The sequence below is a fragment of the Rhinoraja longicauda genome, chromosome 3, assembly GCF_053455715.1.
Source record: "Rhinoraja longicauda isolate Sanriku21f chromosome 3, sRhiLon1.1, whole genome shotgun sequence".
Lineage (NCBI taxonomy): Eukaryota > Metazoa > Chordata > Chondrichthyes > Rajiformes > Arhynchobatidae > Rhinoraja > Rhinoraja longicauda.
This window is the reverse complement of record NC_135955.1, coordinates 35,930,212-35,943,453: the sequence shown is the minus strand read 5'-3', so window position 1 is coordinate 35,943,453 and position 13,242 is coordinate 35,930,212. Positions and strand designations below refer to the sequence as shown.

Here is a 13,242-nt window from a genome sequence, read left to right as displayed (position 1 = left end):
GACAAAGTGTCTATCTGACCTTGTCCCATTTGCCAGCATGTGGCTCATATTCCTCTAAACCTTGCCTAACCATGTACCTGTCTAGAAGCAAGGAACTGCAGATGCTGGTTTACAAAAAAAAGTCAAACAGCTTGTGTAACTTAACGGTCTGGAGAGATTCCGAGGATATGTCCTGTGTCTATGTTTTTCGAGGCATTTGGTAACTTGAGCTCTGACCTTGACTGTAGGCAGGCTCCATTGACCAACAACCAGCTGGAAGAACTCATTTGGTTTAGATAGAGTGGAGTGGAGAAGATGTTTCCAGTAATGGGAGAGTCTGCAACCAAAGGGCACAGCCTCAGAATAAAAGGACATACCTTTAGGATGAAAGTGAGGAGGAATTTGTTTAGCTAGAAGGTGGTGAATGTGGAATTCATTGCTACAGATGGCAGTGGAGGCCAAGGCACTGGATATTTATGAAGTGGAGATGATAGGTTCTTCATTAATAGGTTACGATGAGAAGGCAGGAGGATGAGGTTCAGATGGAGAAATAGATCTGCCATGATCGAATCGCAGAGCAGACTCAATAGGCCAAATGGCATATTTCTGCACCTATATTTTATGGTCTGGATCGGGGACTCTTGTAGATATACAGAGATAGATTTTCAACAGTGTTTACTGAGAGAATGAAATCGGATAACCACTTGATTGGAGTTGTTGTTGACAATGTGTCAAGTAGCATTTACTCACAGCTACACAATACGTAAACAGTGTATTATCTACAAATTGCACTGCAATTATTTGCCCAGTTGATTCTATAGCACCTTCTGAACCTGTAAAGGCTACCACCAAGAAAAACATGGTCAGCAGGAACACACCATCACCTGCAGGTCCCCTTGACCTTAACAACACGTTGTCATCAACATTGATCTCTGTACTGGTGCTGACTATGGGATGTGTGGTTTTTGACCCCATCATTAGCAACACCCTCTTCCCACGATGCACTGAGTTTACCAGCCTCGATGGGCAGCCTTATGGTTGGCCACCGAATACCAGTGTACTGTAAGATGCCTCCGTGATTAACTAGCTGGGAGAGAAAAAGAGGGGGGATCATGTGTGTTGGGATTGATGAACATACTGCTGGTCTTTCATCATCACTGGTTCTAAATTCTTAATTATCTTCCCTTCACCAGAAAGATTGCAGCCATTTAACAAGGCAGCTCACAATGATCTCCTCAAGTGCAATTAAGATTGGAAAACAGATAAAGAAGGGTCTCGACCCAAAACGTCACCCATTCCTTCTCTCCTGAGATGCTGCCTGACCTGCTGAGTTACTCCAGCATTTTGTGAATAAATACGGCATTAACATTGATACCCATCTCAACAATGGCTTTAAGAAAGATCAACTAAGGTTACTTTCAACTAGAAATTGCCCCTTTTATTTGGAATTATTGAAAACTCTCTGTTATCAGTACTATTTGAAATGCAACAATCCAGAAGTGGGCATAAACTTCTTGTAGGAAATTTTGAACAAGTGAGTTCTGTCATGCATTACCATTGTAACACATGGTTTTCCACTGACGCGTAGGCTTGATTTGATTACTGCCACTCTTAAGGGCAAATCTGACAATCAGAGCTCATTTACTATTAACAGAGACCCATTTTATTTTCCTGGATGGTGCAAATACCAAGAGCCATTCGCTAACCTGATCTTTTTAATGAGCTTGTTCAGTATGTTGCCCTGCTTCCATGCTGTATCACAATCCTCTCATATTAATAGTGTCGAGTCACCACAAGGTCATAGTTCTGGACAAGCTCACCCACAGCACCTTTCTGCTTAAATGCATTAATCATTTAAAATATTTATTGGCCTGAACTTTCAATCAGAATTTCCTGCTTATCAGATACGATAGAACTTTATTTATCCCAGGAGGGAAATTGATCTGCCAACAGTCATAAAAACATAAAATACATGAAACCATCCAACCAATACATGAAACAAAATCAGAGGGATCAGGATAGCATGTTCATGGAATTGATAATACTTTGCTTCCTCTCCTGTTCACAAAGGTGTATGACGCCTGTGCACGAGGTCTTTCAAGGTAGGGTTGTACATATGGATGGTTACATGTTGAGATTTCAGGACACCATTGCTATAATGTACCATAATCCAAAGTTTTTTCTCCTATGGAATGACATTGCCTTTTATTGCTTAAGGAACGAGAGAGCACACTTTGTAAACTTACATGCTTACAGGACATGTTTCACTTTGTAAATGTAGAGGAGTGTAACACTTCACATGGTCCCTGAAAAGTTGATACCAAAATACCAAATGCAAGACAAAAGCATGCGTATCACCGCTCTCCAAACATATCAAAGAACGGATAGTATAAGAAAATAACTGCAGATGCTGGTACAAATCGATTTATTCACAAAATGCTGGAGTAACTCAGCAGGTCAGGCAGCATCTCGGGAGAGAAGGAATGGGTGGCGTTTCGGGTCGAGACCCTTCTTCAGACTGAAAAGAACGGAAACTCTTTGGATCGGAGAAATGGGAAGAGAATCGTTAAAACAAACTGATGGACCCAAGAGAAACCGTAAGAAATGAACAGAGACATCAGACTTCCTGTGCAGCACTCTGACCAGCCATTTGTGTTTATGAGGTTAAGGAAGTTGAGAAATATGCTTCCTGTTAAATGGCACAGATTACTTTTAATAGCATTAGCAAGAGAGTGCATGCAGACTGAGGAGGTTTGAAATTTGAACAAACCTTTCTACAAAAATTAATGTTCAAATGGATCAGGAATGTTACTCACCATTGGGAACAATTTAGCAACACGATCTCCCCTCCCTGCTACCTCCTCCCTCTGTCCCCATCAATGCCTCTATTTCCATAGAAGATTGAGGCACTTCAGTATGCCGACAATTACTCTCTTGAACCTCTCTCTGTAGGTTTACAGTAAAGAGCATATTGACAGGTTGCATTATGGTCTGGTTTGGCAACATGAATGTCCAGGAAAGAAGGCGATTACAACAAGTGGTAGATACCATCACTGGTAATGACCTCCCCACCATCAAAGCAGTTCCTCAAAATGGCAGCCAGCATCATCAAATACCCACACCACCCTGGCCATGCTCTCATTTCACTCTTACCTTTAGGAAGAATGTATAATAGTCAGAAAACTGTGACCAGTTTCAAAAGTAGCTTCTTCCCAACCACTGTCAGGCTCTTGAACGCCACAAAACAATAATTAAACTTTGATAGACACAAAAAGCTGGAGTAACTCAGCGGGACAGGCAGCATGTCACGAGAGAAGGAATGGGTGACGTTTTGGGTCGAGACCCTTCTTCAGACTGGTTAGGGATAAAGGAAACGAGAGATATGGACGGTGATGTGGAGAGATAAAGAACAATGGATGAAAGATATGCAAAAAAGTAACGATGATAAAGGAATCAGGTCATTGTTAGCTGTTTGTCGGGTGAAAATGAGAAGCGACTTGTGCCGAGAGACGCCTGTGAGATGTGCTTGCTGTGCCTGGGACCGCCTGCAGGGGGCGCTGCCGAGCGGTGCATACTTGCTGTGCCGGGGGCCGCCTGTGGGGGCGGTGTAGAGCGGTGCATGCTTGCTGTGCCGGGGGCCGCCTGTGGGGACGCTGCTGAGCGACTTGTGCTTGCTGTGCCGGGGGCCGCCTGTGGGGGCGGTGTGGAGCGGGCCATGCTTGCTGTGCCGGGGGCTGCCTGTGGGAGCGTTGTGGAGCGGTGCATGCTTGCTGTGCCGGGAACCGCCTGTGGGGACGCTGCCGAGCGACTTGTGCTTGCTGTGCCGGGGGCCGCCTGTGGGGGCGGTGTGGAGCGGGCCATGCTTGCTGTGCCGGGGGCTGCCTGTGGGAGCGTTGTGGAGCGGTGCATGCTTGCTGTGCCGGGAACCGCCTGTGGGGACGCTGCCGAGCGACTTGTGCTTGCTGTGCCGGGGGCCGCCTGTGGGGGCGGTGTGGAGCGGTCAATGCTTGTTGTGCCGGGGGCCGCCGCCAGGTCCGGGCCGCAGTGCGCGTGCGCGGGGCCCGCTCCGTCACCGTCACCGGCTGGCGGCGGAGAGCGAGTGGAGCGGAGCCGCGGCCGAGTCCGAGTCTGACCCAGCCCAGCGTAAGTGACGGCCTCGGCCTGAGCGGGGAGAGCATCGCAGCGCCGGGCGGACTGCCAGCTGGAGGCGGGCCGGATTGTCCGCATCCCCGGGGGGAGGAAGGTGCGGGGCGGAGCGGCCGCCGGGTGCAGGCCCCGGGCCCGGGTTGGGTGGCGCTTGTCGCCGGGAGCAGAGCGGCCGGGGAACAGTCCCGCCCGCCTGCAGCGTCTGCTGGTGGTGATGGGCCGCTGCACAGTCACCGACTCCTGCAGACCTGCACAGCAGCTCCCTCCCAACCCCCGCGGTCCCCGCACTCGGCAAGTCAGCCCCTCAAACAACATGATTGGATCCCCATCCAGGAGACTGCAGATGCTGGCATCTGCTGCAGCAAAAATAACCAAACTGCTGGAGAAAAATATAAAGTGCATTCTTCAAACTCTCTGCCAACTTTTCTCCTCCCCCCTACTACAATCAGTCTGAAGCAGGGTGCTGATCCAAAACGTCCCATGTCCATGTTCTTCACACATTCTGCCTGACCCACTTCTACTCAAGATTTCAGCATCTGCAGATCCTTGTGTCTCCATCAAACTGCGGGAGAAACTTGTTTGTATCAAAATATTAGGTTAAAAACGTGATTCACTATTGTAAAGAAGTTATTCGTGTAAGATACGGAAATGGTTAAATCTGGAAATGTCACGGTTGGCCCTTCATCATGGAGACACAAGAGATTGCAACTGCTGCAAACTTGAACAAAAAGACACTTTCATCAGGCTAAAGAAGGGTCCTGACCTAAAGCGTCATTTACCATTCCCCTTCATAGATACTGCCTGACCTACTGAATTCATCGTAGAATGTTATTTTGCTCAAGATTCCAGCATCTGCAGTTTCTTGCATCTTAATTATTTTACAATGGACTGAGAAATGTGAACTTTTTAAATCAGCACATTATGCCTGAGGTATTTTGGTAAGCTAAGTCAACTGTGGCCATCAGATGCAACTGTTAGGGTGAATTGACATAGATTGTGGAGCACACAATTAATTTTAACAGCTGAGAACTTGTTGAAAAAATTGAATGTTTCCATGGATGGAACTTTAATTGTACGTGAATATAAGCAGCAAGTATTCTGAAGCGTTCGTAGTTCACCATCTAAATTTAAAAAAACAAATTCTGTGCTTAACTGGCAGTGTGGAGAACCAAAGTCCAGCTCCCAGCTTTATAGTTGTAAATGATGTGTTTTTTTAAATAGTTTTTCGATATCTCTGAGACTCATTTAATCTAGGAAAATGTTTTTTTTAGTTTACTAAAACAATATAGCTAATTAAAAATACCTAAATTAATTATAAATATATATTTAAAAACAAAATAATGATAATTAACACCCCCTTTGCTACTTAATCTATGCCCTCTTTAAAATCAGTTGTTTTTGATCCTGCACAATGTGAACTTGTTAAGTAATATTTCTTCCTCCCTAATTTAAATTATTTGGAGTATTTCAGTAAAGGTAGTCTTCATCAGTGGGCTCTGTGTGAAGTCCAAAGGCAGAGCGGTCACCCATATCTGTCAGGATGTTCTGGGCATCAGAATTTGACTGCATGTGCAGAAATCACAGACTTCCTGTTTTTCATTGGCAGTTACAAATAGGACTGTTGATGTAAATTACATATGTTTAATTTGTACGTTCAGGAGCTAGCTGATTGATTTTATTTTTGAATTGGTTCAATTATTGTTCGTGAATTGAGGATTTGATTTGAAATAGATTTGTCGTGCTTTCAAAAGCAAATCTGAAATAATTTACAAGTATACTGAAGTTCGAAATAAGAATAAGCAAAAAGACTAAATCTTGGAAACGATGCAAAATTAAAAAATATTGAAGGTGGACAGTAAGTAACAATATTTGTAAACAAAATATATCAGATTTACACAGTTTTTAGGTGAATTAAATCTGCTACAGTGTGAATTTCACTGTGGGTTCCAAATTGACTCCCCAACGGAGTATTGCAAACTAAACGATAGCAACAATAAGCATTTCGATAATCCATTTTTAAGATGTTTGTTTAAAAATGGTCACACTGATGTTTCTGCATATAGGGGCAAATGACCAAGTGATAAGTTTTAAACAGCATCTTAAAAAAGAGAGGAGAAAGTTGGAAAGGTTTAGGGGTGAAATTCCAGGACATGGAGTTTAGGCATCTAAAACAGTTTGCCTTGATGGAACAAATAAAACTGAGGATAGACATAAAATGCAGGAGTAACTGAGCGTACAGGCAGCATCTCTGGAGAGAAGGAATGGTTGACGTTTCGGGTCGAGACCCTTCTTCAGACTCGACCCGAAATGTCACCCATTCCTTCTCTCCAGAGATGTTGCCTGTCCCACTGAGTTACTGCTGCTTTTTGTGTCTATCTTCGGTTTAAACCAGCATCTGCAGTTCCTTCTTACACAAATTAAAACTGAGGATGCTCCCGAGACCTCAATTGTTGCACTTGAGAGCGTTGAAGAGGATTGGAGAGGTGGTGCGATGTTGGTATTTGTAAACAAGGAATGGACTGGTAGATTATGTGGGTTAAAAATACAAACAAAAAACTGCAAATGCTGGGCATCTGAAGTAAAAACAGAAAAAGTTGTAAACACTCAGATTAGGCAGCGAGACCTAGCTAATAATCTCCAATCTAGGCAACATCTTGCTGAACCTTGCTCTGATTTTTTCAGTGTCCTGAATTCAGCCAGTATTTATTAGTTTAACTATGCATTGTGTAAAACAAAACAAAACTGCTTTGCTTTGATACTCCAGGCATCTAAGTGCAATCCTTTGAAATCTAAGATCAGGAAAACATTTGCAGCAGGTTTGTGATGCTTGGTGGATATATTTAATATTAGCTGAGTAAAACTGCATGAACTCACTTGAATTGAAAGGATGAAATGTTTAAGTATAAATCTACGTATCAAAACAATTATGATACACAGTTAGGAATCAAATTGGAATTATAATTGTATCTTGGGGCTTCGAATACAAATTAATTTCTTGGTGAGTTCCCAACTGTAAATATTTAGATGTGTAGAAAGGAACTGCAGATGCTGGTTTACATAGACACAAATTGCTGAAGTAACTCAGCGGGACTGGCAGCATCTCTGGATAGAAGGAATGGGTGACTTTTTGGATAAAGAGCCTTTTTCAGACTAAGAGTCAGGGGAGAGAGAGATACAGACAAGGAAGTGTAAGATGTGAAAATGAGACAAAGGGAAGGGAGATCAAGGAAAATGTAGAATAGATCATTGTTAGCTAGGAGAAGGTAACAACAAAGCAAACAGATAAAATGTAATTGCGGACAATCAGACTGGTCGGAGAACTGGGAAGGGGAGGGATGGAGCGAGAGGGAAAGCAACGGTTACTTGAAGTTAGAGAAGTCAATATTCATTCTGCTGGAGTGTAAACTGCCCAAGCGCAATATGAGGTGCTGTTTCTCCAATTTGCAATGGGCCTCACACTGACAATGGAGCGGGCCCAGGACATAAAGGTCAGTATGGGAATGGGAAGGGGGTTTAAATGTTCAGAGATGGGGATTTGGATTATTGTGTGCAGTACTGATCACCCCGTTAGGGGAAGGATGTGGAAGCTATGGCGAGGGTGCAAGATGTTTAGAGAATGCTACCTGGATTGGAGAATATTACCTACAATTGGATTGTTTTCTCTAGAAAGCTAGAGGTAGGGGAGAGACCTGATAGATGTATGTAAAATCAGGAGACTCACAGATAGGGTAGGCAGAACCTTTTTCCAATGGTGGAAATGTCAACAACTGGCAGGCATAGCATTAAAATGAGAGGGGCAACTTTCAAATAAGCTGCGCGGGGCAGGTTTCTTATAGAGAGTGGTGAGAACCTGGAAGACACTGGGGTGGTGGTGAGTGCAGATACCATAATGGCTTTGGAGGATCAGAGGATATTATCTATGAGGAGAGATTGGATTGTTTTCTCTGGAATGTCGGAGGTTGAGGGGGAGACCTGCTAGAACTATATAAAATTAAGAGAGGCAGGTAGATAGAACCTTTTTCCCAGGATGGAAATGTAATGACTAGAAGGCATATCTTTAAGGTGAGAGGCAAAGTTTAAAGGAGATGAGAAGGGATTTTTTTTATACAGAGGGTGATGAGTGCCTGGAAAGTGCTGCCAAGGGTGATGGTAAAAGGCAGATATGATATTGGTGTTTAAGGTGCTTTTGGAAAGGGACATGGATATGCAGGGGATGGAGAGATATGGATCACATGCAGGCAGGGATTAGTTTAACGGCATGGACATTGTGGGGCAAAGGGCCTGTTCCTGTGCTGCAATGTTCTATATATGCATTCACACCCTCCTCCATTTATATCCCTGAAAATACATACATTATGCAGACATTTAGTTTCAGTTTATCAGCTGTTCCATGACTTGCTGTTTGGGAGATAAGTGTGCATACATATGTCCCACTGCAGTGATGATGCACTGGCATGTCACACCTTTGTCATACCAGTTTATGTCTGCTTTTAAAATTAAAGCTGTAAAATTTATGGTGAAAGTTATAATATTTTTTAATTGCTTGATTTTTTTGTGTTTTCTTTGTTTAAGAAGAATCTTATGCTCTGGTTTAGTTTTACATATATGGATTTGTTATGTATCCAGCTGCATTATTTCTTTATTGTTTAGAATGCAGAGGTTGTCTTGATAATTTGATTTAGGAAATATTCTGCATTTTAAAGCACTAATGATAAATGTTGATTGTATTTTGTCAGTAAACTACCTCACCCAAACTCTCCCTACTACCCCACCCAAACTCTCCCTACTACCCCACCCAGTCTGAAGAAGGATCTCAACCTGAAATGTCATCTGTCGATGTTCTTCAGAGATACAGCCTGAGCCGCTCCCAACACTTTGCTTCTTTTTTATAAACCAGCATCTGCAGTTCCACATGCCTTATTCCTTTTGTCTTGGCTGAACACTGTAAATCTTTCCACTGTGAACTCTATGATTAAAGTAGGACTGACTTGGAAATTCCAAGGTGAATTAACAATATGATTTATTATTAGTTATGACATTGAGGCACTGCATTTTTTATTCAAAATTGGTTGGTTTTCTGAAAAAAATATTCCCGCTTGGCGACTCAGATTTTCAATGTTGATATTAATAAAATAAAATAATTACATATTTCAGAATAAATGACATAGTGCCTTTGAAAACTGTTTCTATGAAAGAAAAACTAGAATAATAATTACAGTTGTCTCATTCTTGGAAATGTTCTGTTGCTTTTTTAAGGAGTTAGTGTGTAAGAGGTGTGAGATTAAGTGAAGAAGCATGGTTATACCCTGGTAAAAAGTTTTATTTTCATGCTGTTCGTGTCAGAAAGATGAAGGCGAGTGCTTCTTCTCATCAGAATTTGAGCCTTTTGAGTGTTTTTTTCAAATGATTTGAACTTTTAAAATTTGAATTAAAGTTTCTTACGTTGTCGATAGAACTAATTAGATGTGCACGATTCTCAGAAAATTGCACCAAACTGTTCATTAAACCATATTGCTCTCACCATTCTTTAATGGTCTCACAAATTCCTTATCACGTTGAAATTAGACATATTTGAGAACTGATAATCCTTCTCATCATGTACACTATAGCATTTGTAATCCCAATATTGGTGTGGCCATACTTCCAGCCATCCAGCTGTTAAATGCTAGAATTTTCTCTCAGATTACTTCTTGTCAGCTCTCCAAACCCATGTAGGATATCACTCCATTGCAGGACTGAGAAGCTTTCTTTCAAATGGGATGTTAGTCAGATGTATAGATTGCACTCATATTTTGAAGAAAATCAGGGAAGGTATGCCCGGTATCCTGGCAAATGTTTATTTGTCAATCAGCATTTCTAAACTAGATAATCTACTCTGTTTGTAGTTCTCAACGTAGTTTAGTTTATTGTCATGTGTACTGAAGTACAGCGAGAAGCCTTTATTTTGCATGCTGTCCAGTCAGTGGAAAGACTGTACATGATTACAATGAAGCTATCCACAGTATACACCTACAGGATAAAGGAAATAATGTTTAATGCAAGATAAAGTCCAATAATGTCTGAGTAAAGTTAGTCCGAGGGTCTCCAATGAGGTAGATGGTAGGTCAGCACTGCTCTCCAGTCGATAGGATGGTTCAGTTGCCTGATAACAGCTGGGAAGAAAATGTCGCTGTATATGGAGGTATGCGTTTTTACTCTTCTGTACCTCTTGTCTGATGGGAGAGGGGAGAAGAAGGAATGTCAAGGGTGAGACTCGTCCTTAATTACACTGGTGGCCTTGCCAAGGCAGCGTGAAGTGTAGATGGAGTCAAGGGAAGGAAGATCGACACAGAATGCTGGAGTGCAGACACAGCAGGTCAGGCAGCATCTCTGGAGAAAAGAAATCTGTAACATTTCGGGTCGAGACCTTTTTTCAGACAGAGTCAGGGGAGAGGAAAACTGGAGACATGAAAAAGTACAGAACAAATCAGAGCCGGCACCGATGACTCGGGAAATGTGGAGCCCACAATTGGCCATTGTGGGCTGTGGAAGAGGTGTTAATGAAAGGATACGGACAGTGATACTAACAAGATGACTAGGGTGGGGGAGGGAGGGGGAGAGAGGGAATGCAAAGGTTACTTGAAATTAAAGAATTAAATATACATACCACTGGGTTGTACGTATACATACCACTGGGTTGTACACTGCCGAAGAGAAATATGAGGTTGGTTTGCACGATGGTCTGGGCTGCGTCCACAATTCTTTCCATAAGGCTTTGTTGGACCTTAGCTGTCACATTCCCAATATTATCTCAGTAATTATACCAAATACGCTTCATTGTCTGTCAAATTCTTTGAGATATCTTGAGATTGGGTAAGATCGCAGAAGTGATTTTTTGTTTTGTTTTAACTGCGGATTCACTTTTGAGTTCGGCCTCTCATTCTGTTGCCAGTACAATATCCACAGTTAGGTCACAGATCCATCTCCACATGGGAAAAGCCAAACTCCACGATGTTCATTATCTAGGAATGCGTGGGCTGCTCCCAGTTGGCTATAGACTCGAGTTTCCTCTTTCCAAACTATTGAAAATATGGTCAACGTGATGCAAATAATCCCCGGGGTGTTTCCACCTTTTAAAATCTGTGAGGAATAAAAAAATAGGTGCACATAATATTAATCAGTTATAAATATAATATTAATTAGCTGGTCTTGATGGTTTCCTGAAGACTAAATAGTGAATAGTTTTGTATGTTATCACCACTGTTGATAACGGCTGTATAGCCATTGTTATCACAGGAGATAGACTAGTGACAGACATTTACTATAAACCCACTGACTCGCACAGCTATCTGGACTACACTTCTTCCCACCCGGTCCCCTGCAAAAAGTCTATCCCCTACTCCCAATTCCTCCGTCTACGCCGCATCTGCGCCCGGGATGAGGTGTTTCACACTAGGGCTTCTGAGATGTTCTCGTTCTTCAGGAAACGGGGCATCCCCTCCTCCATTATAGATGAGGCTCTCACTAGGGTCTCTTCTACATCCCGCAACTCCGCTCTTGCTCCCCATCCCCCACTCGCAACAAGGACAGAATCCCCCTCGTTCTCACCTTCCACCCCACCAACTGGTACTTTGACCTAAAAGAATATTAACAATGAATCTTCACAGATGAATACCCTGCAAAATATTTTGTAATGGTCTAAGATGATTATAGACTTCATCAGAGGAATAATAAATACTAGCTATTCACTGATGGGCATCTTCGGTAAACTTGGCATTTATTGCCAATTGTAACTGTCTCTAGAAGGAGGTAATGGTCCATCTTAATGAATTATTGCAGTCCAGGTAGTAATGGTATTCCCACAATGCCCTGACCATGTAATGTATTTTGGAAGGGAACTTGCAAAACGAATGAGACTTTTGGAATGGTCAGCTTTTTTGGAGAAACGAATGAGACTTTTGGAATGGTCAGCTTGTCTCAGAGAAACACCAAGATCGTAAAAGCAGTTTGAAGAAGGGTCCCAACCCGAACATCACATATCCATGTCCTCCAGGGATGCTGCCTGACCCGCTGAGTTACTCCAGCATTTTGTGTCTTTCCCTGACTAAGATGATCATATTGTCTAACATTGTGGTTTGTTCTAATTGTTTTCTGGGTAATTAGTACTGGTTGATTATTGTCATGTATACCGAGATGCAGCCAAATACTTTGTTTTGTGTACTGTCCAGTCAAATTATACCATACATGGGTACAATCAAGACACTCAGAAGTATAAGGGAATGCAAAGAGAAAAGAGTACATAATACAGTGTAACACCTTCAGAGAAAGTACAGATTTAAAAAAGCAAAAGTAGTTTGGGAGATCGGACTGCACCCTTGACTAATAGGAGGTTAGGTCAGTAGTCTGATAACAACGGGGAATAGTCCTAACATGCTGCTAGGAGGATACCAAATAAGATTTGTGTATAAAATTTCAATTTGTAAAGTGTACTGTTGATAATATGAAAGCATAGGAAGCAGTAGATTAGCTCATTTTTTTCTATATAGTACTGATAAAAAATAATAACGGGGAAGAGATTAAGGTTTCCAATTAAAATGTAAAAACTTTAAAAATGTACAGGTATATTCCCTTTCACCCAGAATTGCTGGAGCTGTAACAAGTTCAGATAATCTTAGTGTTTGATTATGGATGGTAGCACACTCTGTTACTCAGCTGCACATCCTATCTCTTTTGCAGCCTTTGACTCGGTGATGAATTTAATTGTAGATTCCAAGTGCAACAGTAAAAGGACACATTACAGTTTGCTTACTTATACTTGAAATCCCTTTTATGGTCACACATGAGAAGTCTGCACAACGAGTGCCTGCAATTGAATTCCCTGAGTTCAGCAACACTGTGGTTCAGCAGTCCACTCTGTTGTCTCACACCCACAGAAGCAAAGAGGTCCTTCTACAGTTGTACCGGGCCCTGGTGAGACCGCACCTGGAGTACTGTGTGCAGTTTTGGTCTCCAAATTTGAGGAAGGATATTCTTGCTATTGAGGGCGTGCAGCGTAGGTTCACTAGGTTAATTCCCGGAATGGCGGGACTGTCGTATGTTGAAAGGCTGGAGCAATTAGGCTTGTATACACTGGAATTT

The 13,242-nt window shown here is 42.4% G+C and overlaps 1 protein-coding gene across 2 annotated transcripts in view; it reads left to right on the top strand.

The window, feature by feature from the left end:
* Nucleotides 1-4,002: 4,002 nt before the first annotated feature.
* The window catches only part of LOC144591911 (lysine-specific demethylase 4C-like), a 265,572-nt gene continuing 256,332 nt past the window's right edge, over nucleotides 4,003-13,242 (top strand). For both annotated transcript variants that reach the window (XM_078395927.1, XM_078395926.1), the window contains exon 1: nucleotides 4,003-4,122. The gene's annotated coding sequence lies outside the window, so the exon portion shown is untranslated. The remainder of the gene's footprint in view (nucleotides 4,123-13,242) is intronic.